Genomic DNA, 27,139 nt, shown 5'->3' on the forward strand with positions numbered 1-27,139 from the left:
TGGCTGCCTACAGGTACACGTCTACCTTGTATGAATACTTTGTTTTCCCTTATCCCTCCTCCCCGTCCCCTTTACTGTCTCTCTTACCTACTGCCAAATTAAACTGGGTTTCTGATGTAGGGAAAGAGGGGGGAAAAAAGGTGTTTATTTTGTTGTGTCTGTGCTTAGTCACAACCATCTCTTTGCGACCGTATGGACCTTAGACCACCAGGCTCCTCTGTCCATGGAATTATCCAAGCAAGAATTTGAGAGGGCGTTGCCATTTCCTCCTCCAGGGTGTCGTCCCGACTCAGGGATCAAACCTGGGTCTCCTGTGTCTCCTGCACGGCAGGCGGGTTCTTTACCTGCTGAGCCATTCTACCAGCACTATGCCAGCTACTTTAAACATGCTGCTGCTGCTGCTGCTGCTGCTAAGTCGCTTCAGTCGTGTCCAACTCTGTGCGATCCCATAGACGGCAGCCCACCAGGCCCTGCCGTCCCTGGAATTCTCCAGGCAAGAACACTGGAGTGGGTTGCCATTTCCTTCTCCAATGCATGAAAGTGAAAAGTGAAAAGTGAAAGTGAAGTCGCTCAGTCATGTCCGACTCCCAGCGACTCCATGGACTGCAGCCTACCAGGCTCCTCCATCCATGGGATTTTCCAGGCAAGAGGACTGGAGTGGGTTGCCATTGCCTTCTCCGTTAAATATGCTATGTAACTGAATTCCCTGTCTCACCAGATGGGCATTGTTAGTGTCTTTTCACAATTCACAAAACTGAGGGTCAATGATATGAAGTAACTTGAACTAGATGGTACAACTAGTAAACGATGACCCGGAATTCTATGCTACACCTGTCTTGTTTCAAAAGCTTTTTTTTTTTTGTATTTTAAATCATATACGATGTCTAGCTTATTCACAATATTGAGAACTATCTTCAGTATGAAGTTATCATCATCTTTTGATGTGTGTAAGACGAATCATCAGGCTGTACACCTTAAACTTACACAGTGCCATGAGTCATTTATATCTCAAATAACCTAGAAGAAAACACTTTTTTTTGGCCGTACCACTTGACTTATAGGATCTTACTTTACCCAGGGCCTTGGCAGATAAAGCACCAAGTCCTAATCAATAGACTGCCAGGGAATTACCAAATATTTTTTAAAGAAGAAGCTAAGATTCAGGCAGAGAAGGGATTAATTCCCACTGTTGGAAGTTTTATACTTCAATTTAGTATTGAGAGCCAAGTGAGGGAGCTGCCAATCTACACAGACATAAAGAAATATTTTAAAAAAACTATTTTATAGATAGAGAAAAATTAGTCTTTTACCTTGAGGCCAGATATAGAGATTACAGAATACTATGTATTCACAAAAATCTACTAATTACATTTCCTATCTTTCATCTGATTAAAATTGCCTCTAAAAATTATTTTTTATAACAGAAACATCAGATAACAAAGAAGTAAAAATTGGCTATCAATCCTTGGAAAGCATTCAAACGTTCTGGAAACAATTATTTGGTAAAAGCGACTCAAAACAACAACAAAAATTCCTTAAGAATATGTATAGATACTTTTGGAAAATTCTAGAACTGTATAATATTAAGTCAAGGATCATTCATTAAAACTGATGTTGGGAATGGTTGCCAGGGGCTGGTGGAGGGGTGGGGCAGAGTTCCTGTTCAGTGGTATAGAGTTTCAGTCAAGTTGAAAACATCCTAAAGATCTGCCATCATACAATTTGCATATAGTCAACAATACTGTACTGTACACTTAAGGATTATCAAGACAGTAAATTTTATGTTATGTGTTCTTTACCATAGGTAAAAAAAGAAAGAGATGCTGGTAAATCAACTTTAAGTGATAATTAATGAAATTTGCAGAGTACCTCTTTTAAGACCATTTCAAGTTGTCAGACACATTTGGAATTAAGAATTACTATTTATTTGCATCATTTTTTTAAAGTTACCCTACTAAATATATTTTTAAAATATACATTACAGCATATCTCTGCAATACCAACTCATTTTAATAAGCTGACTGTTGGCAGAATTATTTCAGCAAAATAGACCATGTCTTTAAAGGAAGATTAATTTGTTTGCTATTTTTCTAATGCATTTAGCAGAAAATAATATAAAACAAGTTAAAATCAAAGTATTTGTCTGAATGTCCGTAAAATAAAGCTTCTACCAAAGTGGTCTTCAGTTCAGTTCAGTTCAGTTCAGTCACTCAGTCGTGTACGACTCTTTGTGACCCTATGAATCGCAGCACACCAGGCCTCCCTGTCCATCACCAACTCCTGGAGTTCACCCAAACTCATGTGCATCAAGTCGGTGATGCCATCCAGCCATCTCATCCTCTGCCGTCCCCTTCTCCTCCTGCTCCCAATCCCTCCCAGCATCAGGGTCTTTTCCAATGAGTCAACTCTTCCCATGAGGTGGCCAAAGTATTGGAGTTTCAGGTTCAGCATCAGTTCTTCTAATGAACACCCAGGACTGGTCTCCTTTAGGGTGGACTGTTTGGATCTCCTGGCAGTCCAAGGGACTCTCAAGAGTCTTCTCCAACACCACAGTTCAAAAGCATCAATTCTTCGGCGCTCAGATTTCTTTATAGTCCAACGTTCATATCCACGCATGACCACTGGAAAAACCATAGCCTTGACTAGATGGACCTTTGTTGGCAAAGTAATGTCCCTGCTTTTAAATACACTATCTAGGTTGGTCATTACTTTCCTTCCAAGGAGTAAGCGTCTTTTAATTTAATGGCTGCAATCACCATCTGCAGTGATTTTGGAGCCCAAAAAAATAAAGTCTGTCACTGTTTCCACTGTTTCCCCATTTATTTCCCATGAAGTGATGGGACCAGATGCCATGATCTTAGTTTTCTGAATGTTGAGTTTAAAGTGGTCTTAGAAGAGGTCATTTCCTATCTCAGATCAGTCATTGGACTTAAAATATAATTTAAGATAGAAACTTTTTAGGAAAAACTTCAACAAAAATGGTTTCCATTTCCTATGATTCACTAATTGCCACTTATTAGTAAAGTGTACAGCCCCCAAATATAAGTGACTACTTGGTTCCTTAATTATGCTTCTCCTGGGTCATATAAAAACAAAAAAGCCTTTGCAATGTAAAGTCAGTGAGAACAGGAAAATACTTCACTATCCTCACCAGTCCCTTGAAATCCAAGTTCCTAATCCAAAGCCCTTTTCTTTGAAATCTCATGCAACAGCAGTATTACTGACCGCATTGAAAGTCATCTTTAGAATGTAAAGTAATTTAGAATTACTTTTCAGAACTTGAAAACATAACTTGTCTTTCAAGATCATGTGTTCAGAAACTTGCATTTTCATGGACAGAGCTGATCCACGGATTAGCTTAGTTTCATAACAGAGATATATTTTTATGAAAGTGAAAGTGTTAGTTGCTCAGTCGTGTTCGACTCTTTGCGACCCTGTGAACTTTGGGATTCTCCAGACAAGAATACTGGAGTCAGTAGCCATTTCCTTCTCCAGGGGATCTTCCCAACCCAGGGGTCAAGCCCACATCTCCTGCAGTGCAGGCAGATTCTTCACCATCTGAGCCACCAGAGAAGGCTTGATGCCAAAAACTCAGTACACAATTTCAAGTCATTCAGCATTGTTGCAGAAACTATCCATGTTAAGGTAACTGCTGAGCCATGAGGACCCAGATTGATGCATAGGGAATAGCAGTTTCAAGAGTCTTAAGAGGTATAATAAGAATTTTATAATAGATTTTATAATATACATCCATTTAAAATAAATTAATGAAAACTTTCATAATGTTTTAATACAAAATTTACCCTAAAGATCAGGTCAAAATGTACTCATAGTTAAATTAAACTTCACCAATATATTGGGCCTATACATTAAAACCATAATAAATAATTTCCCCAACAATCCCATGTTGTTGTTGTTGTTTAGTCACTAAGCCATGTCCAACTTTTTTGTGACCCCATGGACCATAGCCTGTCAGGCGCCTCGGTCTATGGAATTCTCCAGGCAAGAATACTGGAGTGGGTTGCCATTTCCTCCTCCTGGGGATCTTCTGGACCCAGGGATCGAACCCACATCTCCTGCATTCACAGGCTGATTCTGTACCACTGAGCCACGTGGGAAGCCCAACAATCCCATATATGCATTTAAAAATATATATATACCAAGCCATGGCACTATTTTTAAATTGCTCAGTTCATGTCTTCTTAGCGCCACTCAACAATAATCACAAATGCCCCTTTCATTCGAGTTCAAACCTCAACCAAAGCCTGAAATGATTCTCACCATGGCAGAAAATACATCTGCACCCTTCACAAGAGGAGAGGACCTGGGGTCCACATGCTTCCTGTTTCCCCCACAGTTTGCTTACTGAATGAATAGTTTCCCCTTAGCCCACTTGTGTTGGTTAAATCTATGTATATATCCAGACATCTGTTTTGGTTTTCTCTCATCACTTCAGACTCCATCTGGATGTAGAGCTTTTCCCTGCACCCAAGCCCACTTGGCCCGGGCCCTGACATTCTGCCTAACTTTGACAGGCTTATCCATGGAGGCTGAGCTCTGTTACCTGGACTCTCTCGCTACTCAAGGAGGTTCTGCTATATATCATTTAAAACCACAGCTCCATCCGTCTCTTGACTTCTAGTCTAGGCTGATGCCTATGGACTCCTTTGGCTGTATTTCCATTCTGCAGACTGAGTCTCCTTGGATAGCCATACCTGCTGGAATCAAGCCCAAATTCATCAAACATCTTTGGACTCTACAGTTGGACAAGAGAGTCCCTTCATGAAGTCACCCAACAGCTGGAGAGTTTTTTGTTTCACAGTAACAGTTTTTTCACCACCTTCAATCTTGTTGTCTTGATTAGGTCCCAGTGCAAATCGCTTCTTTATATATTTCCATTTACCGTTCTGTCCATTCTCACAAATTTAGTGTGATACTTTCAATTCTGGCCCATGGCAGCTGAAGAATGCTGTGGAATAGTAAACAACTCATTTCTTTTACATTTATATTTGAAGACTAGCAATAAAATGTGATACTAACTCTTTACACTGGCAAACACAGGAACCTTGAATAGTGAGATCATTAATTGATTTTTATAAAATTATTTAATGAGATTTATTTAAATTGCTTTGATTAAAGTATTTATACTTACTAATTATAAATTGTAGTTTTCTGTATGAATATTTTAGAAGATATATCATTTACTTTGAAAACAAAATAATTTGTTTATATTTTTTACATACATTCATAGTTTTGATGAAAATACATGTTGTACACTTTGGATATAATTGTATATTTAGTTCCTTAGATCATTACTGTTATCAGAAAATAAACTAGGTAAAAATCTTGATTTCACAACATAATGAGTTTGCTGAGTTGAAACATGAATGCAAGAAAATAATTTTATAGAAAAAATATAATAATATATATATTACAGTTGTTTATTTTATGATTTATCAAGATATCACTAGCCTATCAATGAAATGTCCAACATGAGCAAAAGTAATTAAATTCATTCAGCTTTGGTATTTTGCCAAATGTCAGTCATATGAAAAATCATAACTTTACACATTTTCAGATTTTGTTATAGAAGTATATTTGTCACAGTAGAAAAACTATTTGATTTACAAGGTAGATGATAACGTTTATACTCCATTTATACTCTTGCCTTGGGCTCTGCAAATGTTAGGGGCAGGCATAAGTTCCATTTCATATCAGAAGAAAAATTGAAAAATAATATGTACTTAAAATAGAGTAACAGAACTTTGCCCCTAATTTCTCTTAGCTTCAGTTGTTATTTGTCTGTTTTTGTTGGTGGAGGTGAAAGTGGGGTTCTGCTTTCTAGAGAAGTGTTTATGTGAACCTCTGATTACCAATGTTAGAGGATATTTTGAGCTGCTTTCTAAAGAATGTCACAAAAATACTCACCTGCTTTACTTGATTCTTCTACGGAATACAGTGTTTCACATAAGAAGACGATCTCGCTTCCCACGTAGGTCTCCCGTACTTGAATCAAAGCCACACTGACTTGTCAGGACGCACTGCAGGTGGAGGGGTTACGTGTGTGTCCTAATCTGCGTATCCTCATTCCTTGGCAGCTTTGTTGTCCAGTAGAGGGAAAACTTAAGGAACAGCTGAAATCTGTTTCTTATCATCGTATTTTCCAGAGAATGGAGCTAGTCCTCTTGTCATCTGTTGGCTCGGTATCTGTCTCTGCCATTCGTTCTGTATGATTTCCCTTGAGGTAAAAATGTTGAAAGACAGCTTCATTCCTTCTGTGCTCCAGCCCTTTGCATAACACCTGCTCCGAAAATGCTCATCACTCCAGTATGGTTATAAGCCATCCAATTGTCAAGTGATCTGGTTTCAAATTTTAATTTATAAAATAAAAATATTTTATTTAATCTTTCCAACATACTATAACCCAACTACTTCATCTGTTCTGTTATTTCTCTCTCCCGGTGTATCCTGTACACACCTGGTTTTATAAACTATGAAAATGGCTGCATGCAAAACATACATTTTCAGAAGATGGTTTTCATATATCATGCAGGGCACTTTGAACAGTCCTAAGCCATGGCCAGTCACTATGAGAAGAGACTGGAAGAAGTCCTAGGAGAGAAGGACTTCAGTTGAGTTGATGGTGGCTTTGTGAAGTGACGTATCCCTTTCTCTAAAGAGAAATGTTACCTGCAATATTCTGGCCACATGCCCAGTTGGTCATTTGGGATGCTGTCTCTCCAAATCTGCAGCTTCGGTTATATCCACTGTCTTAATGCACTTCCTGTCAGGAACGGCTGTGTAGATGTGCCAGTTAAATAGCTGTTATATCTGATACGTGAGAAGCTGTGATCAGGAGAGCAAAGAAATTCTCTTATATGATGCCAGTGCAGAAGTCAGAGATGTGCCAAATAAACAAATATATATAAGAAAGTTGTTTTGAAGTATTCCCAATTGCTCATTTATTTAAATATATTTCTTCATGCTACCACAGCTTGTGTATTGATTTTTAGAAGACATCCTGCTTATACTTATTTTGAGCTTTCTAGGTTTCTCAGAAATTTTAATCAGAATAGTTAGACTGACTGCTCTCAGTGATTACACTATCGACTGATTGCTTTTGTCAGCTGTGTTGGGTAAATAAAAATAGCACCACAAAAGCCGTACATTAAACATTTTTTGTTAGCATGATGTTTTACTTAATACATGGTTCCTGACTTTAGCAATACCCCAAATTTTGTTTTCAAATAAGTATTTTGATCACAAAATAATCTTTAGGGTTTTTTTTGCTGTAAATAATAAAATTATTTGTCTATTTTTTCCATTTCCAGGCAGAGAAAATATAAGAACCATGCTTGGACCACAGTTAAGTATGCATATTGTTAGACCTTTTCCTCCACTTTTCCATTGAGCATAAAGATTTTAAAAAATTCAAATAGCAAGGAAAGATCCAAGTAAATTGAAAGAAATCACAGAAATTTGCTTCTCTTATCGTGTTAAAGGCAACTTCCCCAAATCTTGCTGGCACCCAGTGGTTGCATAGTAGTTGCTTGCTGGGCTGAGTTATTAAACCCTTTTCATGCATTTACCCGTACAAGAGGCAGTTTAAAATAAAATACCAACTTAAGCATTGATTTTTTTCTAAAAGATCTTGGCTTCTATTATAAAGTCCAACTTAATAGCATATGTTAAATTATTATCTCTAACAAAGTGATGAGTACCAACAGTGGAGAGAAATATGCTACAGTTACTTATTTATACACAGTCTTCCTATTTTTGTATTTTTTTCAGTTACTAAAATGGAACCATAAACCAGAGGGCAATGCATTCCTTTTCTCTACCACCAGATGCACATAAAAGAACTATGGCTTACAGGGAGGATGCTTGTTATTTTGTGTGGAATCATCAAGAAACAGATGGAGGGTGATTACATGGCCTATGCCCTGCTGACTGTTTTAAAGCGAATAAACATTAACTTGTATTCTTTGAGTTTGGATTAGTAAACAGTGATCATGTAGAATGAGGAAAACGCAATTTCAGATGATCACAGATAATAAAAAAAAAATAGTGGGAGTTTTGAGCCATTGAGGTCCGCTACACAAATCCTCCTAGCTCAATAGGTAAAGAATCTGCCTGCAAAGCAAGAGATTTGGGTTTGATCCTTAGGTCAGGAAGATCCCCTGGAGAAGGAAATGGCAACCCACTCCAGTGTTCTTGCCTGGAGAATCCCATGGACAGAGGAGCCTGGCAGGCTACAGTCTATGGGGGTCTCAAGATTTGGACATAACTTAGCAACTAAACCACTGCCACAGCACAAATCCTGGACCACTGTTTAACGTATAGTGAAATATCTGGACTGGATAAAGCACAAGCTGGAATCAAGATTGCCAGAAGATATATATAACCTCAGATATGCAGTGACACCACTCTTATGGCAGAAAGGGAAGAACTAAAGAGCCTCTTGATGAAAGTGAAAGTGGAGGGTGAAAAAGTTGGCTTAAAGCCCAACATTCAGAAAACAAAGATCATGGCATCTGGTCCCATCACTTCATGGCAAATAGATGCAGAAACAGTGGGAACAGTGGCAGAGTTTATTTTTGGGGGCTCCAGAATCAGTGCAGATGATGATTGCAGCCATGAAATTAAGACACTTACTCCTTGGAAGAAAAGTTATGACCAGCCTAGACAGCATATTCAAAATCAGAGACATTACTTTGCCAACAAAGGTCTGTCTAGTCAAAGATATGGTTTTTCCAGTGGTCATGTGACAGTTGGACTATAAAAAAAGCTGAGCACCAAAGAATTGATGCTTTTGAACTGTGGTGTTGGAGAAGACTCTTGAGAGTCCCTTGGACTGAAAGGAGATCCAACCAGTCAATCCTAAAGGAAATCAGTCCTGAATATTCATTGGAAGGACTGATGTTGAAGCTGAAACTCCAATACTTTGGCCACCTGATGTGAAGAACTGACTCATTGGAAAAGACCCTGATGCTGGGAAAGACTGAAGGCAGGAGAAGAAGGGGATGACAGAGGATGAGATGGTTGGATGGCATCGCCAACTCAATGGGCATGAGTTTGAGTAAGCTCTAGGAATTGGTGATGGACAGGGAGGCCTGGCATGCTGCAGTCCACGGGGTTGCAAAGAGTCAGACACGACTGAGCGACTGAATTGAACTGAGCTTCACTGAAGTATCTGTAGGAGATAGCCCAGAGTTCTTGTGCAAAGTGGAAATCATTACATAATTCAGCCCATCATGTGCTTAGGGAAGTTTTGAGTACATTCTTTTACATGATGCTAGGGGTATAAAGATGAGGTTGGTGTAGCATAGTTCCTATCATCAAGGAACGAAAAAATGAGGTGGCTATCATTGCCCCTCTGGTAGTACGCCATTGATGCCACTGCTTAAGCCAAGCTTCTAAGAATGTAGGCACTTGGTCAATAGTTGTCCAGTAGGTGACTATTATGCAGAAGCTATGGTAGCCCCCTCTCCTAGGGATGGTTAAAAAAGATTAATGGGAATTCATGACTTCTACCCATTAGCATTTAAGCCCTCAAGTCCTTTTGCTCTTCAGTCATATTTGGGCATTCTCTCTTTCTCTCAGGTGCAGACTTTGTTTTTCTTCCAATGGTCAATCACATTTGGCATAAACCTCTCTTTCCTCTTCCCTTCCCCTCTAATGCTGATTTGGTGGTTGAAACTCTTAGTCCCCCAAATAAGGTGTGCAAGGACCATCACCTTCTTTAATTCCTTTGAATAAAAAAGAAACCCAACTGGAGCCCTCCTGTGCGGGGTTGTTTGAGATTACAACACAGCCATTTGTGGACAACTGCTTTCTTTTCCTGGGCAATCTGAGGAGTCCCATGGCTCATGTGTTTGACTGAAATAGAAGGAGAACCCTTCATGTTCAACCCTCATGGTTATTGCAGGTAATTCTCACTGTCTAAGCCCAGGGGAGGCCTTGAAGGTCATTAGCCTTTCTGCCACGTTTGGAGCCTAAGAATCTCATTGATGTCCAAATCTCAGAGCCAAATGTTCAATCTACAATGCCTTTTTTAAGATTCTGTTGCTTCCTTCATGCACTGCTAGGGAGTGGGTTGAAAATGGCTGAGAATCCCCACTAATCCCATAAGACTTTAATCTTAGCAAATCTATTTTAATTTACCAGTTTAGACAGGAAGTGGGTGTCATCTTCAGATACTTTTGTTTTAGCTCCACAAACTCCTCTTAAGACAAAGGAGCCCAAAGTTCCTGAATAACTTCTTAGATAGAAGGGATGGGAAATTATAAAGAACAAAATAAAATCTCTCATAATCATTATGTTTCTCTCTGAGGACTTAACCTCTCTTTCTAAGGACTTAACCTGTCTGCTTCTTCAGTTTTCTTTTTCTTTCTTTTAATGCAATGACTGAATGCTTGCTAGGGGCCAACCTCACAGAAATTCTTAGGGATCAATATCACTAATCCCATCTGGAGTTGAAGAAACTAGAGGGCAGAAAAGATGAATAAAATAGCAGAGCTGATATTTGACATTGCATCTGTTTACCAATTTCAAGAGAAGTGTATTTAAATGGAAAGAAATGTCTAATATGAGACTAGGACTCCTGCAAAACAGCCCAAACTCCTGCAAAGTGGGTGATCTTTACAAAGTTGTTTAACCTCCTAGATCCGCAGTGTGCTTATCCAGAAACTGAGGTACCTGCTCACAGAGTTTATTTGGTTATTAAATGAGAGCATATATGATCTACTACTTTGTAAAGTCCTTTGTAAAGTTGGAGGCACTGTACAAATGTAAGACACTAAGCTCTTTCTATAACTTTATGACTCTACAAATTACACTTTCAGAGTACACACACACACACACACATATTCAGATATATATGAAGCATGCAGGCCTGTATACATACATACATATATATATATATATATATATGAATCACTTTTGTATACACCAGAAACTAATACAACATTGTAAGTCAACTATGCTGCTGCTAAGTCGCTTCAGTCTTGTCCGACTCTGTGCGACCCCATAGACGGCAGCCCACCAGGCTCCCCCGTCCCTGGCATTCTCAAGGCAAGAACACTGGAGTGGGTTGCCATTTCCTTCTCCAATGCCTGAAAGGGAAAAGTGAAACTGAAGTCGCTCGGTCGTGTCCCGACTCTTAGCGACCCCATGGACTGCAGCCCTCCAGGTTCCTTCGTCCATGGGATTTTCCAGGCAAGAGTACTGGAGTGGGGTGCCATTGCCTAACTATACTTCAGTAAAAAAAGGGAAAAAAATCACGATCATGTTCAGTGATCCCCAACTACTAAAGATGGAAGAGACAGTCTACAAGCAGAGCTGAACATCAATTAAGAAATAAACAGAAACCAAGTGACGAGCCATCTGTGAAGAATCTATGCACATTAAATTCAAATTTAAAAATCTAAGCATTCTGACGGAGCAAGTTATAGACTACAAATGAGAGCAGGATGACAGAATGTGTTATGACTACAGACAAAAAGAAACACCAACAAAAAATTAAGGCCCCAAATTGAAGATACAAACTAGAAAACCTGTAATGTTTTCCATTTTTATCATGTCTAGCATGTACCAGGAACAGGCCAGGTACACGTGAAGGTAAGTGTTAGATGATCAGTGATGTGATTATTCCTTTTGCATTCAGTCTTATTGAGACATGACAGATAGATGTCAGAGAGAAACAATACCTTTTTTACTAGTAATAACTATTGTTCATTTGGTATTGAGCATTTACTAAGTGCTTTACAGGGATTAATTAATTGCCTAATAATGCTCTGATTATTCTATCCCCATTTCACAGAAAAGGAAATGGAAAGACAGAGAGGGAGAGAGACAAAGGAAGAAAGAGGGACATATAGTATTAAGTAGCAGACCAATATTTGAGCCCCAAAACTCTGGCTTCAGGAGAGGGCACTTAACAAGTATGTTGTGAAGTTGGATTGAAGAACCTAACTTAGCCCTGAAGCTAGAAGAGCCCTCCTCATATAGCAGCCCAGATATATATCTCTGCACACACAACTTAGTGAATTTGGGCTTCCAGAACACCCTAGGGAATTATTACCTGCCTCAAACCCCCCAAGCACAGAGAGGCCGAAAAGCCCCACACCTGAGAGACTAGTGGATTTTTATTTAAGTCTCTGAGGTGTGCCGATCTGAACCAAGGCTTCTAAGATGGGGTTTTGTCCCTCCTTACCATCTTTCCCTTTCTTCAAGTAACTGCAAGGCTAGAAAACAGCAAAGCCACAGATGAAAGTATTCTTAGTCTCTGAATCACGTTTTGGAAATGTATCCATCCCCCCCCCCACCCCAACCCCCCGGGGCTTCCCTCATAGCTCATTGGGTAAAGAATCTGCCTGCAATGCAGGAGACCCTGGATCGATTCCTGGGTTGGGAAGATAGGCTACCCACTCCAGTATTCTTGGGCTTCCCTTGTGGCTCAGCTGGTAAAGAATCTGCCTGCAATGCGGGAAACCTGGGTTTGATCCCTGAGTTAGAAAGATCCCCTGGACAAGGGAAAGGCTACCCACTTCAGTGTTCTGGCCTGGAGAATTCCATGGACTGTGTAGTCCATGGGGTCACAAAGAGTCAGACACGACTGAACGACTTTCACTCACTCACTCACTCACCCCACCTCCCGCAGCCAGAAATATCTTCTTCTGATGGTTAAAAGAAATAAACCTTTGTTGTAAATGAGCCACAACACACATTAGGGGTCTATTTGTTATTACAGCTAACCTGCCTGCCAATGCAGGAGACACAAGAGACCTGGGTTCGATCCCTGGGTTGAGAAGATCCCCTGGAGAAGGGAATGGCAACTCCAGTACTCATGCCTGGAAAATTCCATGGACAAAGGAGCTTGGCGGGCTACAGTCCCTGGGGTTGCAAAGAGTCTGACAGGACTGAGCACACACATTTACTCTAACCAAAATAGAGGAGCACAGAGAGAAAGGCTGTGTTTACATCAAACTGTAACATATTACCCCTGCCCAGCAGAGCAACACGGATTGATTAATGGATCCCAGACACTCTTCACTCCAACAATTATATAAATTACTCCTTTTCCTGTGGGGACAAGCTAATGAGAAAGGTAAAAGGAAGAGCAGAAAGCTTTACACCAATATCTCTCAGAAGGAGAAGTTTCTACGTTGAGGCAGAAATGTGAGGAGAGTGAGAAAACTGGGAGAATATTGTTTTCCCCATTCTGTAGATATTATCATCCTTCTTTGAGATGAGAAAATTGAGGTACAAAGAGGTTAAGTAACTTGTCTACATTTCCTTATACTTCTTTTATTTGTAAGACATAATTTGATTATATGACAGCAAAACAAAAGGTCTAAAAGTAATATATGCCAAATGTGAACACAATTATGGAGATGTGAACATACATTCATGCACTAAAGACCAAAATTAGGGAAGAGATTTTTTAAACAAAATGCCTTTGACAAGAAAAGCTTAAACCAAAATACGATAGATTTGCGCATTATACTTCCCTACTTTAAATATTAATCTCTGTTAAATATTTAACAATGTACTGTTCTCCTCTCAAAAAGAACATCCAGAGAACACAATAAGGAATCAAGGCTGTGTCCTCAGTTTTGAGGAAGAAAATCGTATAACAGTGCAATGCAGTTTTCCAACAAATTCAGAATCTCTTCTTTAAACCGGGTCTTTGCATGTGTGTGTGCATGCTAAGTCAGTTCAGTCATGTCCAGCTCTTTGCAACCCCGTGGACTATAGCCCACCAGGCTCCTCTGTCCATTCTCCAGGCAAGAATACTGAAGTGGGTTGCCATGCCCTCCTCCAGGGGATCTTCCTGAACCAGGGATCATATACTTTATGTTGATTCCTTCAACTTCACATAATACTCATCCCCAATCATTTCCATCTTCCTCAAGGTCTGGGCTTCTAAAGAATCTCACTTTCAATTCCGCAGACACTGAAAGTTGGGATGTGAAAATAATGCTGTTTCATGGGAGCTGAAAGTGGGATCTAAAAGACAGAGAGCTGTGTTGGACGCTTCCTCTGAAAGTGACCAAGGCTCTGAGACTCTCCTATGAGTTCTGAGAGAATGACACGGCATCTGAAATGCACAAGTATAAGACAGCATCAGAGCGCTAACTTACTAATCGAAAATACAAAATAGGAGACTTCCCTGGTGGTTCAGTGGCTGGGAATCCACCTTCCAATGCAGGGCATGCGGATTCCATCCCTGGTCAGAGAACTAAGATCCCGCATGCCGTGGGGTGACTAAGCCTTCACACCGCAACTACTGAGCCCATGTACTGCAGCTAGAAAGAAGCCCACAAGCCACAGTGAAGAGCTCACATGCCACAAAGAAAGATCTCATGTGCTCCAACTAAGACCTGAAGCAGCCAGAAATAAATAAATAAATATTTAAAAAAATATGCAATATAACTGCCTCATTCACACAATCTGCACATTTTCCCTTTGTGTGCACCCTATGTTAGAATCTACATCATTCTCAGGAACAACATGTGAAGGGCTGGCACGGGAATGAGACCACTTGATCTCCCCAGGATGAAGGCCTTCTCTCTCTGAAGTCAGCTCACCTTGAATCTGCAGGTTGCTTGGAAGGCAGAAACCAGAGATTGGGGCTTGGAATAAATGTTGAACTTTCTCCAGCTTCCCTCCTTGGCCCTCTTCTCATTCTATATCTGTTCCCCAGGCTATCTCGCCCACACACATAACTTATATCATGTAACAGAGGCAGATGACTCACAAACGTGTATCTCCCAGCCTTAACCTCTTCTCTGAGTTCCAATCCATCTATCAGTCTTGACATTTCCACTTGAAAGTCTCAAGGGCACCTCAAAATAAGCACATCCCTGAAACCAGCTCATGAAGTTCCCACTCAAGACTGCGTCTCCTGGTGTGCTGTCTCAGTAGGATGGCACCAACTTTACCTGGCTGCATAGGAAGAATAGCAGGAGTCATCCTTGATAAGATCCTCTCCCTTACCACCTTCATAGTTGATTCTTTCCTGAGTCTTGTTGATTCTAGCCTTTAAAAAAGTCTCACCAATATTTACACTTCAATCCATCACAATCAACAAAATTATCTTTCAATTACCCTCAACTCTCACCTGGGCAATTACAATAGCCTATCTGATCTCCAGGCTTCCATTTCCAATTTACCCTTCATATTATAATTATAATGGTTTATCAATATTTAAAGCATTTATCATTATCCCATGCCTCCTCCAGCAATCATTTCCCACTGCTCTTGGGATAAATAATACAAATCTTCTAAATGCCATTTGAGGTTCTGCCTGGCCTCAGTGCATCTCTCCAACTTCATCTTCCTTCACACTCGGCAACCCCCCCAAAACCACAGCTCCAAACACCCTGGTGTTTCAGGGTCTTGTATTTGTTGTAGCTCCCCGAGATCCAGCATCAGGGCACTTGCTATTCCTCCTCTCAAGCACCTGCATGCACCCATCCCTTCTTCACAGAGTTACTGCTGCATATTTTTTTCAGATTTTGATTCAGATAGGACATCCTCAAAAACTGCTCCCTGGCCTCACTGACTCGAACAAATTTCCCTGGTCTAGGCTCTCCAAGGCCCATGTTCCTCCTTCGTAGCGTTCGTCATCATTGCCATTTTATATCTGTAAGTTCCAAAGGAAAGAATTGTGTCTGTTTTTACTCATGACTTTGCATCCCAATGTTTTGCACAAATTTTGCCCATAAAAGGTATTCAATATTATTTTGGCAAACAAGTAAATAAAAAATGGTAAGTGGAAATAGAACTACTGTATGACCCAACAATTCCACTCCTGGATATATATTTATAAAAAAAAAATTTATTCAAAATACTAATTCAAAAAGACACATGTACCCCAGTGCTCACAGCAACACTATTTACAATAGCCAAGATATGGAAGTAACCTAAATGTCCATCAACAGATGAATGGATAAAGATGTGGTATATATAGGACATACATTCATAGTAGTATATGGAATACCACTTAGCCATAAAAATGAATGAAATTTTCCCATTTACAGACACAAGGATGGATCTGGAGGGTACTATGGTGCATGAAATGTCAGACAGAGAAAGACAAATACTGTATGATATCACATACGTAGAATCTCTAAACAACAAACTAGTGAATAAAACAAAAAAGAAGCAGACTCAGATACAGAGAACAAACTAATAGTTACCAATGGGGAGGGGGGGAGGGGAGGAAGGAGGGACAATATTGGGATAGGAAGGAAAGAAGTTATTATGAGATTATATGAAATCATGTATGTGAAACTTTTGAAAGCTGTTAAGCACTACACACACTCAGTTCTCAACACGTGTTAGTTGTTATTAATATTATAGGTTTCTTTCTTTTTCTGTACTTCTTTTTCTTTTTTCCCCTGTACTTCTAAGTCTTATCAGTGGCTTCATAATATGACTGACTAGGTCTTTTTGTAATCACATTAGTATATAAAGTTAGTATTCCCTGTCCTTTGAGAGATGGAAGTTGGATCTGGTTTAATATAAAAAGATAGCCCCATTCCCACACACCCAAAATGCAGAACCAGGCTTCACACACACAGGAGAACATATTTGTGATCTATGTAATTTACAATCTGATCCCCCTTACTATCTCTCCTCTGAAGGGACAGTCCTCTTGCAGAAGGATGTGATGGCATCCCAAGTCTCTTCTTCAATGGCATAACCCCAGTTATTACCCATAAAACACCATTTCTAAAATCTTCATAATCATGATTCAGCTACATTCCCTCTCATGGATGATGTACCCAGAATTGAGTATAATGCTTGGAGTGTGGTTTAATGAAGTGCCCTGCTCACCACTGGACGGTAATAAGCAACTTATGACTAAGTTTATGGGATTCCCAGGTGGCTCAGTGATAAAGAATCTGCCTGCCAATGCATGAAACAAAGATGTGAGTTTGCTCCCTGGGTCAGAAAGATCCCCTGGAATAGGAAATGGACACACACTCTAGTATTCTTGCCTGGGAAATTTAATAGACAGAGGAGCCTGGGGGGGCTATAGTCCATGAGGTTGCAAAGGGTCAGATATGACTTAGCAACTGAGCACACATACCCACAACTAAGTTGATAGATTTTTGTTGCTTGTTGTTTATTCACTAAGTCATGTCCAACTCTTTTGTGACCCCATGGACTGTAGCTCGCCAGGCTCCTCTGTCCATGGGATGTCCCAGACAAGAATATTGGAGTGGATTGCCATTTCCTTCTCCAGGGGATCTTCGGGAATCAGAGATTGAAATCAAGTCTCTTACAGTGGCAGGCAGATTCTTTACCACTTAGTCACCAGGGAAATTTACAGACACACTTCCAAAACTATAGTACAGCTTATTTTAAATTGAGAATGAAGGGAAGTGTATTGGATTGAATAGTATCCCCTGCCCCTCTGGATTCATGTCCTTCCCAGAACCTTAGAACGGGACCTCATTTGGAAATAAGTCATTGCAGATACAATTAGTTAGATGAAGTCCTGCTGGAGTAGGATGGACCCTTTATCCAACATAACTAGTGTCCTTAAAAAAGAGACAGGGAAACAGATAAAGATAGGAGAATGCACTGTAAAGACACAGATGCGCAAAAGAAAGCCAGCCAGGTAACGACAGGAGGTTGGAATTATGCAGCAGTGTCATGGATTGCCGGCAGCCACCCCAAGACGTGAGAGAGGCGTGGACAAGATGTGCCCTCTCAGGCCTTCAGAAGGAACCAATCCTGCTAACCCTTGAGCTCGAATATGTAGCCTTTAGAATGGTGAGAACATTAACTTCTGTTTTAATCCACAACAAACTTTTTAAAAAGAAAAAGTCACAGTTTCTGTAGGTATCTCCCTCTCCTTCCTCCCTATCCTCCTCGTGAACCTTGAAGCAGAGGGTGCTTTAGGTGACCTTGCCCATCTATGCTTGGATCTACTATGTGGTCTCAAAAGTCCTCCGTATTCAAATTCTTGGGACCATCTTGCCATAGCTCTGAGAGCTAACCAAAGAAAACAATGTTGCTGGATTTATATTGGATTCCTACCACAGGCATTTGCATTAATGCTGCACTTATCTTGAACAATCTAAAGGCTTTCAAAAAAATGAAACAACTTTGTTTATGCTCCTCTTATATTATTTCCAAAACATGTATTTAAGCAAAATTGGCAAAGTTTTCAGTCTCTCTTTGGGTTATCATATTTAGGTGAGAAAATTAAACATTGGCAACGTTCCTTGCATTTGGTCAAGAGCACCATTTCCAGCTTGTTTTACTTTCTCTTTGGCCCCATGAATCTCTGTTTGCATTGCTGTTCTCCCAAGGCCTCTGTTTGTCAACTCTAATACCCCTCCCCTCCCTTTTGCATAGATTGACCCTGGGGAATCTTGTGGTTTTCATTTTCATATCAAACACAAGTCTGTCTCTCTTAAGGAAATGTTTTAATAAAGCAAGCCAGTCTCACCAACCTGATGCTTCTCTGAGTGCCCTTTTCCCATTGCAAGAGGGCAGGGCCACTGCTGCGACTCTGAGTTAGGTATTCCATCGTCACGAAGTTACACTTGGCTTGGTGAGTGGCAGCAATTACTTGGTGAGGATTTGCTGTGCGCCAGTCGGAGGTCATGGTAATAGAATCCTCCTTTATTCAGGGTCCTGGGATCAATGACCAGAACAGGTCTAGCCTTGAATAAAGCATTTCTGACGAGATACTTATCTTGAAGAATCTTCTACATCAACTGTAACACTGCAGTTAGAGAGCCAACATATATTCAATATATTGCTATAAAATGGAATGCCAAAAGCTAAAAACCACAATAAAATCTAGTGGTTTTGCAGTCTCAGCAAGCGACTCTCAGAATGAAGAATTGTTTCTATTAAAAAATTATTCGAAAAGCAGAGACATTAATTTTGCATCTCTTATATTACTCTGTTTACAATCTGTTGTTTTAGATAAAGGTCTAGAAAAGATTTCTCATACTTTGTGGGCGGCTTAGTTTCAGTGTACTCCTCCAGGGGAAAAGAATAAGGAAAAATCAAATAAATATGTTTGTGCATAAGGAACAAACAATTTGGTTGCCAAAGGGAAAATTCATTAGGCTAAAAATTATTCTCTAGAGATAGATATTGTGAAATCAAGGTTTGCTTTTTTTCTTCTTCAAAACTTCTTTGATATTCCATCTTGTTATTTGTGGAGAAGCTCAGTGGCATGAAGAGTCTCAAAACATATTATCATTAAAAGCCATGCGTTCTTAAGCAAAACTTATGTAAAATATTAGGGATTCAAGTCCTTAGAAAAATACCTAATGTATCCAAAACCAAAGCAGTCTGTTTTATCTTTAAAGTTAAGACAAGAAGAGCAAAACACTCCATCTATGTTCCTTTAGAGAAGGAGGGCTTAATCTCCCATGTCTAAGGAATCTATGTTGGATGATGGATTTCAGGGGATCCCTGAGCATCATGGTTACAAAATTGCAAAGGTGGGATTATTCACTTTCTTCTGAGACAGGGGTCTATCATTTTATCAGATTTTCAAAAGTCTATGACATCTCAAAATTAAGATGCACTGCAAAGAAAACTCTGTTTGAAAGCTTTAAAATAAAACTGTGGGTTATTGTTGAAAGCTTTAAAATAAAACTGTGGGTTATTGTTACTAAAGTAATGATTAAATATTAGAAAACTGAAATGCTTATTTTCTTTCGAATATAAGACAAGAATTAAGATTTTTTATTAGTTTTCCTTCTATCAGGAAATGGAGCAGAAAAGAGGAACTAGAGTATTTCCTTTATAGAAAAGGGTAGTATAGCTACAACTCAGGTAAAAAAATTGAGGTAGAGAAAAGGCTTCCCTGGTCTCAGAGGGAAAGACTCCACCAGACAATGCAGGGGACATGGGTTTAATCCCTGATCCAGGAAGATCCACATGCCTCGGGGAAACAAAGTCCATGGGCTACAGCTCTGACCCCGCACCCTAGCAGTGCCCTGCAACAAGAGAAGCTGCTCATGCACCACAAATGGAGAGCAGCCCTGCTCACCACAACTAAAGAAAGCCTTCACGCAGCAACAAAGACACAGCACAGCCAAAAATAAAAGATAAATAAACTAAAAAAAAACACAAAAGTGTTGAGGGGAAGAGTCAAGGAACCCTAAAACCTTCAATAAATCGTCCTATAGAATATGACACATTTCATTCAATACCTCCTGGATTAAACACAATGCCCACTTTTGCTAAATGCTGCTGCTGCTGCTAAGTCACTTCAGTTGTGTCAACTCTATGTGACCCCATAGACTGCAGCCCACCAGGCTCCCCCGTCCCTGGGATTCTCCAGGCAAGAACACTGGAGTGGGTTGCCATTTCCTTCTCCAATGCATGAAAGTGGAAAGTGAAAGTGAAGTCGCTCGGTCGTGTCTGACTCTTAGCGACCCCACAGACTGCAGCCTACCAGACTCCTCTGTCCATGGGATTTTCCAGCCAAGAGTACTGGAGTGGGGTGCCATTGCCTTCTCCATACTAAACGCTACATTTTAAAAAAATCATCTTCAAGGCTCATTCTATTTTCTCTCCTCCTTATTCAGCAAGACCACCACGCTCTGTTCTCTAAAGATCCTTATATTTCTTATGCTTAGATCTCTCTTCAAAGAGGCAGAACTTTGTACATCTCTACTTTGTGACTCAATTGTCTGGGTGTCTAGTCTAAAAGTCATATCACTTTTTGGGCAAGTGGATATCTGGTTTTCCCAACACCGTTTGTTGACTGTGTACTATTCTACATCATTTCCCCATATGTATTCTTGGCTTCCATGTTGAAGATGAGCTAGCTGTATATACACAGGCTTATTTCTGGGCGCTCTCTTCTGTTCCATGGTCCTGTTATATCTGTTTTTACATCAGTACCATACTATTTTCAATTACTGCAGCTTTGTAATGTATCTTGAAATAGGATGTTATACTCCCAACTTTGTTCTTCTTTCTCAGGATTACTTTAGCTATTCATGATCTTTTATGGTTTTGTATGAATTTCAGGATTTGTTTTTTATTTTTCTGTCCAACACAGTGTATATAGTTAACAATACTGCATACTTTAAAATGTATTAAAAGGGTAGGTCCCATCTTAAGTGGTCTTACCCCACAGGGAAAAAAATGCAATAAAATAAAATTCATATTGAAGAGTCATGTCAAATGATACATATGCCATTCCTTTCTCTAAACTCGGACACTCTCTCGATAACTCTTGTCTCATTAAAAGCCTCATACAGTTGCACAATGGGACTTCCAGCGTGGCTCAGTAGTTAAGAATTCTCCTGCTAGTGCAGGGGACATAGGTTCGATCCCTGGCCTGGGAACTAAGATCCCACATGCCACGGGGTAACTAAGCCCCTATGTCATAACTACTGAAGCCCAAGTGTCCTAGAGCCAATGCTTTGTAACAAAAGAAGCCACTTCAATAAGCCTGCACCCCATAACTAGAGAGTAGCCTTGGCTCACTGCAACCAGAGAGCCTGTGCACACGCAGCAACTAAGAGCCTATGCACCGCAATGAAGACCCACTGCAGACAAAAAATTAATTTTAAAAAATGCTGTTGTTTCTTTTTAACTAAGATCACTGCATCTGGCCCCATCACTTCATGGCAAATAGATGGGAAAACAATGGAAACAGTGACAGACTTTATTTTTGGGGGCTCCAAAATCACTGCAGATGGTGACTGCAGCCATGAAATTAAAAGATGCTTACTCCTTGGAAGAAAAGTTATGACCAACCTAGACAGCATATTAAAAAGCAAAGATGATACTTTACCAACAAAGGTCCATCTAGTCAAGGCTATGGTTTTTTCAGTAGTCATGTACGGATGTGAGAGTTGGACTATAAAGAAAGCTGAGCGCCGAAGAATTGATGCTTTTGAACTGTGGTGTTGGAGAAGACTCTTGAGAGTCCCTTGGGCTGCAAGGAGATCCAACCAGTCAATCCTAAAGGAAATCAGTCCAGAATACTCATTTTAAGGACTGATGCTAAAGCTGAAACTTCAGTACTTTGGCCACCTGATGCGAAGAACTGATTCATTTGAAAAGACTCTGATGCTGGGAAAGATTGAAGGTGGGAGGAGAAGGGGACAACAGAGGATGAGATGGGTGGATGGCATCACCAGTGCAATTGACATGAGTTTGAGCAGGCTCCGGGAGTTGGTGATGGACAAGGAAGCCTGGTGTGCTGCAGTCCATGAGGTCACAAAGAGTCGTACACAACTGAGAGACTGAACTGAACTATAGTTCTTTCATAAAGGCTTTGACCTACTAATCAAATTTGCAAAAGAGAAAACAATTGAGGACCCATTCTGGACGCTTTCCTCTCCCTTATCCTCACATTCTATTTTTCACAAATTCCTGCCAGTTTTACACATCTCTCAAATTTATCTCTCTTTCTCTATCTCTATATCTCCATCTTGGTTCAGGTTACCACCATCGCTTGCCTGGATAAGAAACAGTCTATCTCGATAGCTTCATACCTGTTGCCTTCTTACAAGCCATTTTTTCTGTGGCAGCCAGAGTTATTCAGAAACATAAATCTTGTCATCATGATCTGTATAAAACCATTCAATAGCCTCTAATAGCTCTTGAGATGGTGTCCAAAATGTTTAACATGGATGCAAAATCCTAGCCAGTGTGACCCCTAGCTTGTTCCTCATGTAATCTTTTACTATTCTTTTTGCTCTCCACAATCCACTTTCATTGGTTACTATTAAAAGATCTCTCAAAACTGTTAAGTTCTGTGTCTCCTCAAGGTCTTTGTTCTCTTCTTCTTTGCTTGAGACTATCATACAAGCATCCTGCATGCTTTACTTTTTCCCAATTCTGCTCTGAGTTACTGCACCCCTCCTTCAAACCTTAGCCTACACATCACTCCACGTGGAAGCTTCCACTGGCCTCCTTCCAAGGTCAGTAGCACCCCTACTTCCATATCCAGTGTCATCTATTTTTCTTTTATATCAAGTAGCACAGTCTGTCAGAGAAGGCAATGGCACCCCACTCTAGTACTCTTGCCTGGGAAATCCCATGGACAGAGGAGCCTGGTGGGCTGCAGTCCATGGGGTCACTAGAGTTGGACACGACTGAGCAACTTCACTTTTGCTTTTCACTTTCATGCACTGGAGAAGGAAATGACAACCCACTCTGGTGTTCTTGCCTGGAGAATCCCAGGGATGGAGGAGCCTGGTGGGCTGCCGTCTATGGGGTCGCACAGAGTCGGACACGACTGAAGTGACTTAGCAGCAGCAGCAGCACAGTCTGTAATTTTATATTAATATATGTGTCATTATTTGAGGACTGTCTGCCTCCATCTTCCCCTGTTAGCCATAAGACCTAGTTTATCTGTTTCACACCACAAATTTATTCCAAATAAATACTGAATAATGAATGAATGGGTAGTTCTGATCTCTATAAGGAAACTATACACTATTAGGGTGAGAGTCAAAATGCATAAAGAGGGAGAGTGCAGAAAGCCCTGCTGGCTATCTCCTTTCCTTTCTTCACGGCCACTTTTATATATCATCAAAGCAGAACTTCAGCTCCATTGAGCTGAAGATCTATTTGTTTTACCATTAACAAAAGACAAAAATTCACTTTAAAACATTTGCCTGGGGATATTGTGTTAGAGTTGCAGCAGAACACAGGACTCATTTCAAAGGAAGAAATTTGTTGAAAAACTTCATTGAAGTACATATGGGTAAATGAAGGAAACAAACAAGGGATGGTGATGCTCCAGAGACCAGTATGAGCAGGAGAACATTATTGCCCTTTGTACCAAAGGGAAAAGAGGAGGAAATATGGACCTCCTCAAGTTATAGTTGAGAGGCAGGTGGAATCAGCCCTATGTAAATTTAGTGGCAAATTTGGGATGGTACAGGGGAAAAATATGCTCTCTCTTTCTGCCCTTGTCTCCCATTCATTGAACCATCTAGAAGCCAGATGTAAGCAAGCCTGGGATTTGTAGTCCACGGGGGGCAGCCTCTTCTGCAAATAATGCATGACAGACAAAAGAAAGAGTGGATCTGGGGCTGAATATGGATTTAGGCACATATTTTCTATTTATATGAGGTGAAAAGCATCCCTATTAGGAATGGAAAGTTTCAATTTACTACAAGAATCCCACGGACAGAGGAGCCTGGCAGGCTACACAGTCCATGGGGTTGCAAGAGACAGACACAACTTAGCCACTAAACCACAAAAAGAGATGCCTAGAGAAATGTGGTTGATAGTATCAAATTTGGGTCACAAAGACAGGTTAGCCACATAGGAAGACTACAGTAAAAATTCAAACTCTTTTAAAACCAAAACCAAGGGATTTATCTTAGTGAAAAGAGATACAAGAATGAATTTAATTAGCAATGAAGAGCTAAAAGATAGGTAGCAAAGATATGACTACAGTTGTAAAATTAATCTAAACCTTGATAGTGCTAACTCGTCATTCATAAACCTCAATTTCTCTGATAGGCAGAGTAATGCTTGCCAACACCCCCTTCCCCCACCAAAGATATCCAAGTCTGAATCCTTGGAACCTGTGAATATGTTAGGTTATGAGGCAAAGGAGACTTAAATTTGCAGGTGGAAATAATTTTGCTAATCAGTTGGCCTTAAAATAGGAAGATTATCCTGGATTATCAATGTAGGCCCACTGGAATCATAAGGTTTCTTAAAAGTGGACAAGGGAGGCAGGAAAGGAAATTAGAATGACTCTGTATAAGAAGGACTTCAAAGCTACTGTTACTGGCTTTGAAAATGGAGGAAGAGATTGATGAGACAAGGAATGTGGGCAGCCTCTAGAAGCTGGAAAAGGAAAGGAACTGGATTCTCTCTTGGAAGGCTTTAGAAAGGAATGCCAGCCTGTAGACACCTTGAATTAGCCCAGTGAAACCCATGTCAGAGGTATGACTTACAGAACTGCAAAATCATAAATTTCTGCTGTTTTATGCCGCTAAGTATGTGGCCTTTTTTTTTTTTTTTTTTAACAGCACAAACAGAAAATGAATACAGTGTCCTCATTTGTGAAATGGGGGCTGATAATACTGCTCTTGAGACGAAATTTAAAATATGACTGAGCTCCTACCCCAAAATAAATATTTTAAGGGTCAGACTTGAGGCTTAAGAAATGATAGGCTGCTTCATAAAGGCATGTCTTCATTTCTGGAGCAGAAAATGTCTTTAAAAGCCTACCTGGCTGAATCACAGAGAAGTCTGTTAAAAAGATTTTTTCCCTGCTTGTGGAATACAACTGCTCTAAATCAGTCAGTCAGCCAGACATGATCCTATTTATTTTAATTAACTAACTAAATATGTTATATACATTGCCAATGACAAGAAAAAATGCATATGTTTATAAAAATTAATTTTAAAATACAAAGTAAAATCTAAATGTGTACAATTAGTTGGTGTAGAGTAGCCTATAGTACCAAATCGATTTTGAAATCTCATGTTACAGTCCAGCACAGCTGCTCAAGTAGCCAGGGTGACTCTCCTCTGGGATCTTTCTTTCTCTGGCCCACCTTCCTATATGTCTTGTCACTGTATCTATCCATCTATCCAGCCAGTGGAAGAAGAAAGAGCAGCCCACACAGCAGGGAGGTCTGTGAATAGGGTCTAGAAAGGGCACATATCCCTTACCATGTATTCAAACTTAATCACTTAGCAACACATTACAACAAGAATACTGAGAAATGTAGTCTAGCTGCATTGAGTCCACAAAGAAGAGAGACTAGATTTGGTGAATAGCCAGAGGTCTTCACTTCATGCATAATGTAACAATAGTTAAAAACCTGGAATTACCTGTATTTAAAAACTCATGTCCCATTGGGTTAGGTTTGAGACTTCAACAATGATTACTGAAGCTATTGTTTGACTATCAATTATCAGTGGAAACCTGTTGCTTTCCAGTTTCTAAGGCCTCTTATAGACACCAGGGGAACATTTCATGCAAAGATGGGCTCAATAAAGGACAGAAATGGTATGGACCTAACAGAAGCAGAAGATATTAAGAAGAGGCGGCAAGAATACACAGAAGAACTGTACAAAAAAGATCTTCACGACCAAGATAATCACGATGGTGTGATCATTCACCTAGAGCCAGACATCCTGGACTGTGAAGTCAAGTGGGCCTTAGAAAGCATCACTATGAACAAAGCTAGTGGAGGTGATGGAATTCCAGTTGAACTATTTCAAATTCTGAATGATGATGCTGTGAAAGTGCTGCACTCAATATGCCAGCAAATTTGGAAAACTCAGCAGTGGCCACAGGACTGGAAAAGGTCAGTTTTCATTCCAATCCCAAAGAAAGGCAATGCCAAAGAATGCTCAAACTACTGTACAATTGCACTCATCTCATGCTAGTAAAGTAACGCTCAAAATTCTGTAAGTCAGGCTTCAGCAATACATGAACCATGAACTTCTAGATGTTTAAGTTGGTTTACGAAAAGGCAGAAGAACCAGAGATCAAATTGCCAACATTCACTGGATCATAGAAAAAGCAAGAGAGTTCCAGAAAAACATCTATTTCAGCTTTATTGACTATGCCAAAGCCTTTGACTGTGTGGATCACAATCAACTGTGGAAAATTCTGAAAGAGATGGGAGTACCAGACCACCTGACCTGCCTCTTAAGAAACCTATATGCAGGTCAGGAAGCAACAGATAGAACTGGATATGGAACAACAGACTGGTTCCAAATAGGAAAAGGAGTACATCAAGGCTGTATATTGTCACCCTGCTTATTTAACTTATATGCAGAGCACATCATGAGAAACGCTGGGCTGGAAGAAGCACAAGCTGGAATCAAGATTGCACATGAGTTTGGTTGAACTCCAGGAGTTGGTGATAGACAGGGAGGCCTGGTGTGCTGCAGTTCATGGTATCGCAAAGAGTCGGACACAACTGAGCGACTGAACTGAACTAAACTGAACTGAAGGCCTATCACATAGCTGTTTGAGAATTAAAAGTGGTTACATACATGTTGCTTATCATAAAATTTGGCACATAATAAACACTCCATTAAAATTATATCTAATTTATTATCAAAATTATTACCACAGTTAAAACTGTCACTCTGTAATTTGTGATAGAAAAGAGAATAAAACTAATACATTGAGATCAAA

General features: G+C 40.1%; 1 protein-coding gene across 1 annotated transcript in view; it reads right to left on the reverse strand.

Annotated features, from left to right (window-relative positions):
• METTL25 (methyltransferase like 25) overlaps window positions 1–27,139 on the reverse strand; it is a 308,960-nt gene that overhangs the window by 9,288 nt on the left and 272,533 nt on the right. The window contains exons 13-14 of the transcript XR_003511283.1: window positions 6,691–6,846; window positions 5,929–6,238 (exon numbers count right to left, since the gene is read on the reverse strand). The gene's annotated coding sequence lies outside the window, so the exon portion shown is untranslated. The remainder of the gene's footprint in view (window positions 1–5,928; window positions 6,239–6,690; window positions 6,847–27,139) is intronic.

This window comes from Bos indicus x Bos taurus, chromosome 5, assembly GCF_003369695.1.
Source record: "Bos indicus x Bos taurus breed Angus x Brahman F1 hybrid chromosome 5, Bos_hybrid_MaternalHap_v2.0, whole genome shotgun sequence".
Taxonomy (NCBI): domain Eukaryota; kingdom Metazoa; phylum Chordata; class Mammalia; order Artiodactyla; family Bovidae; genus Bos; species Bos indicus x Bos taurus.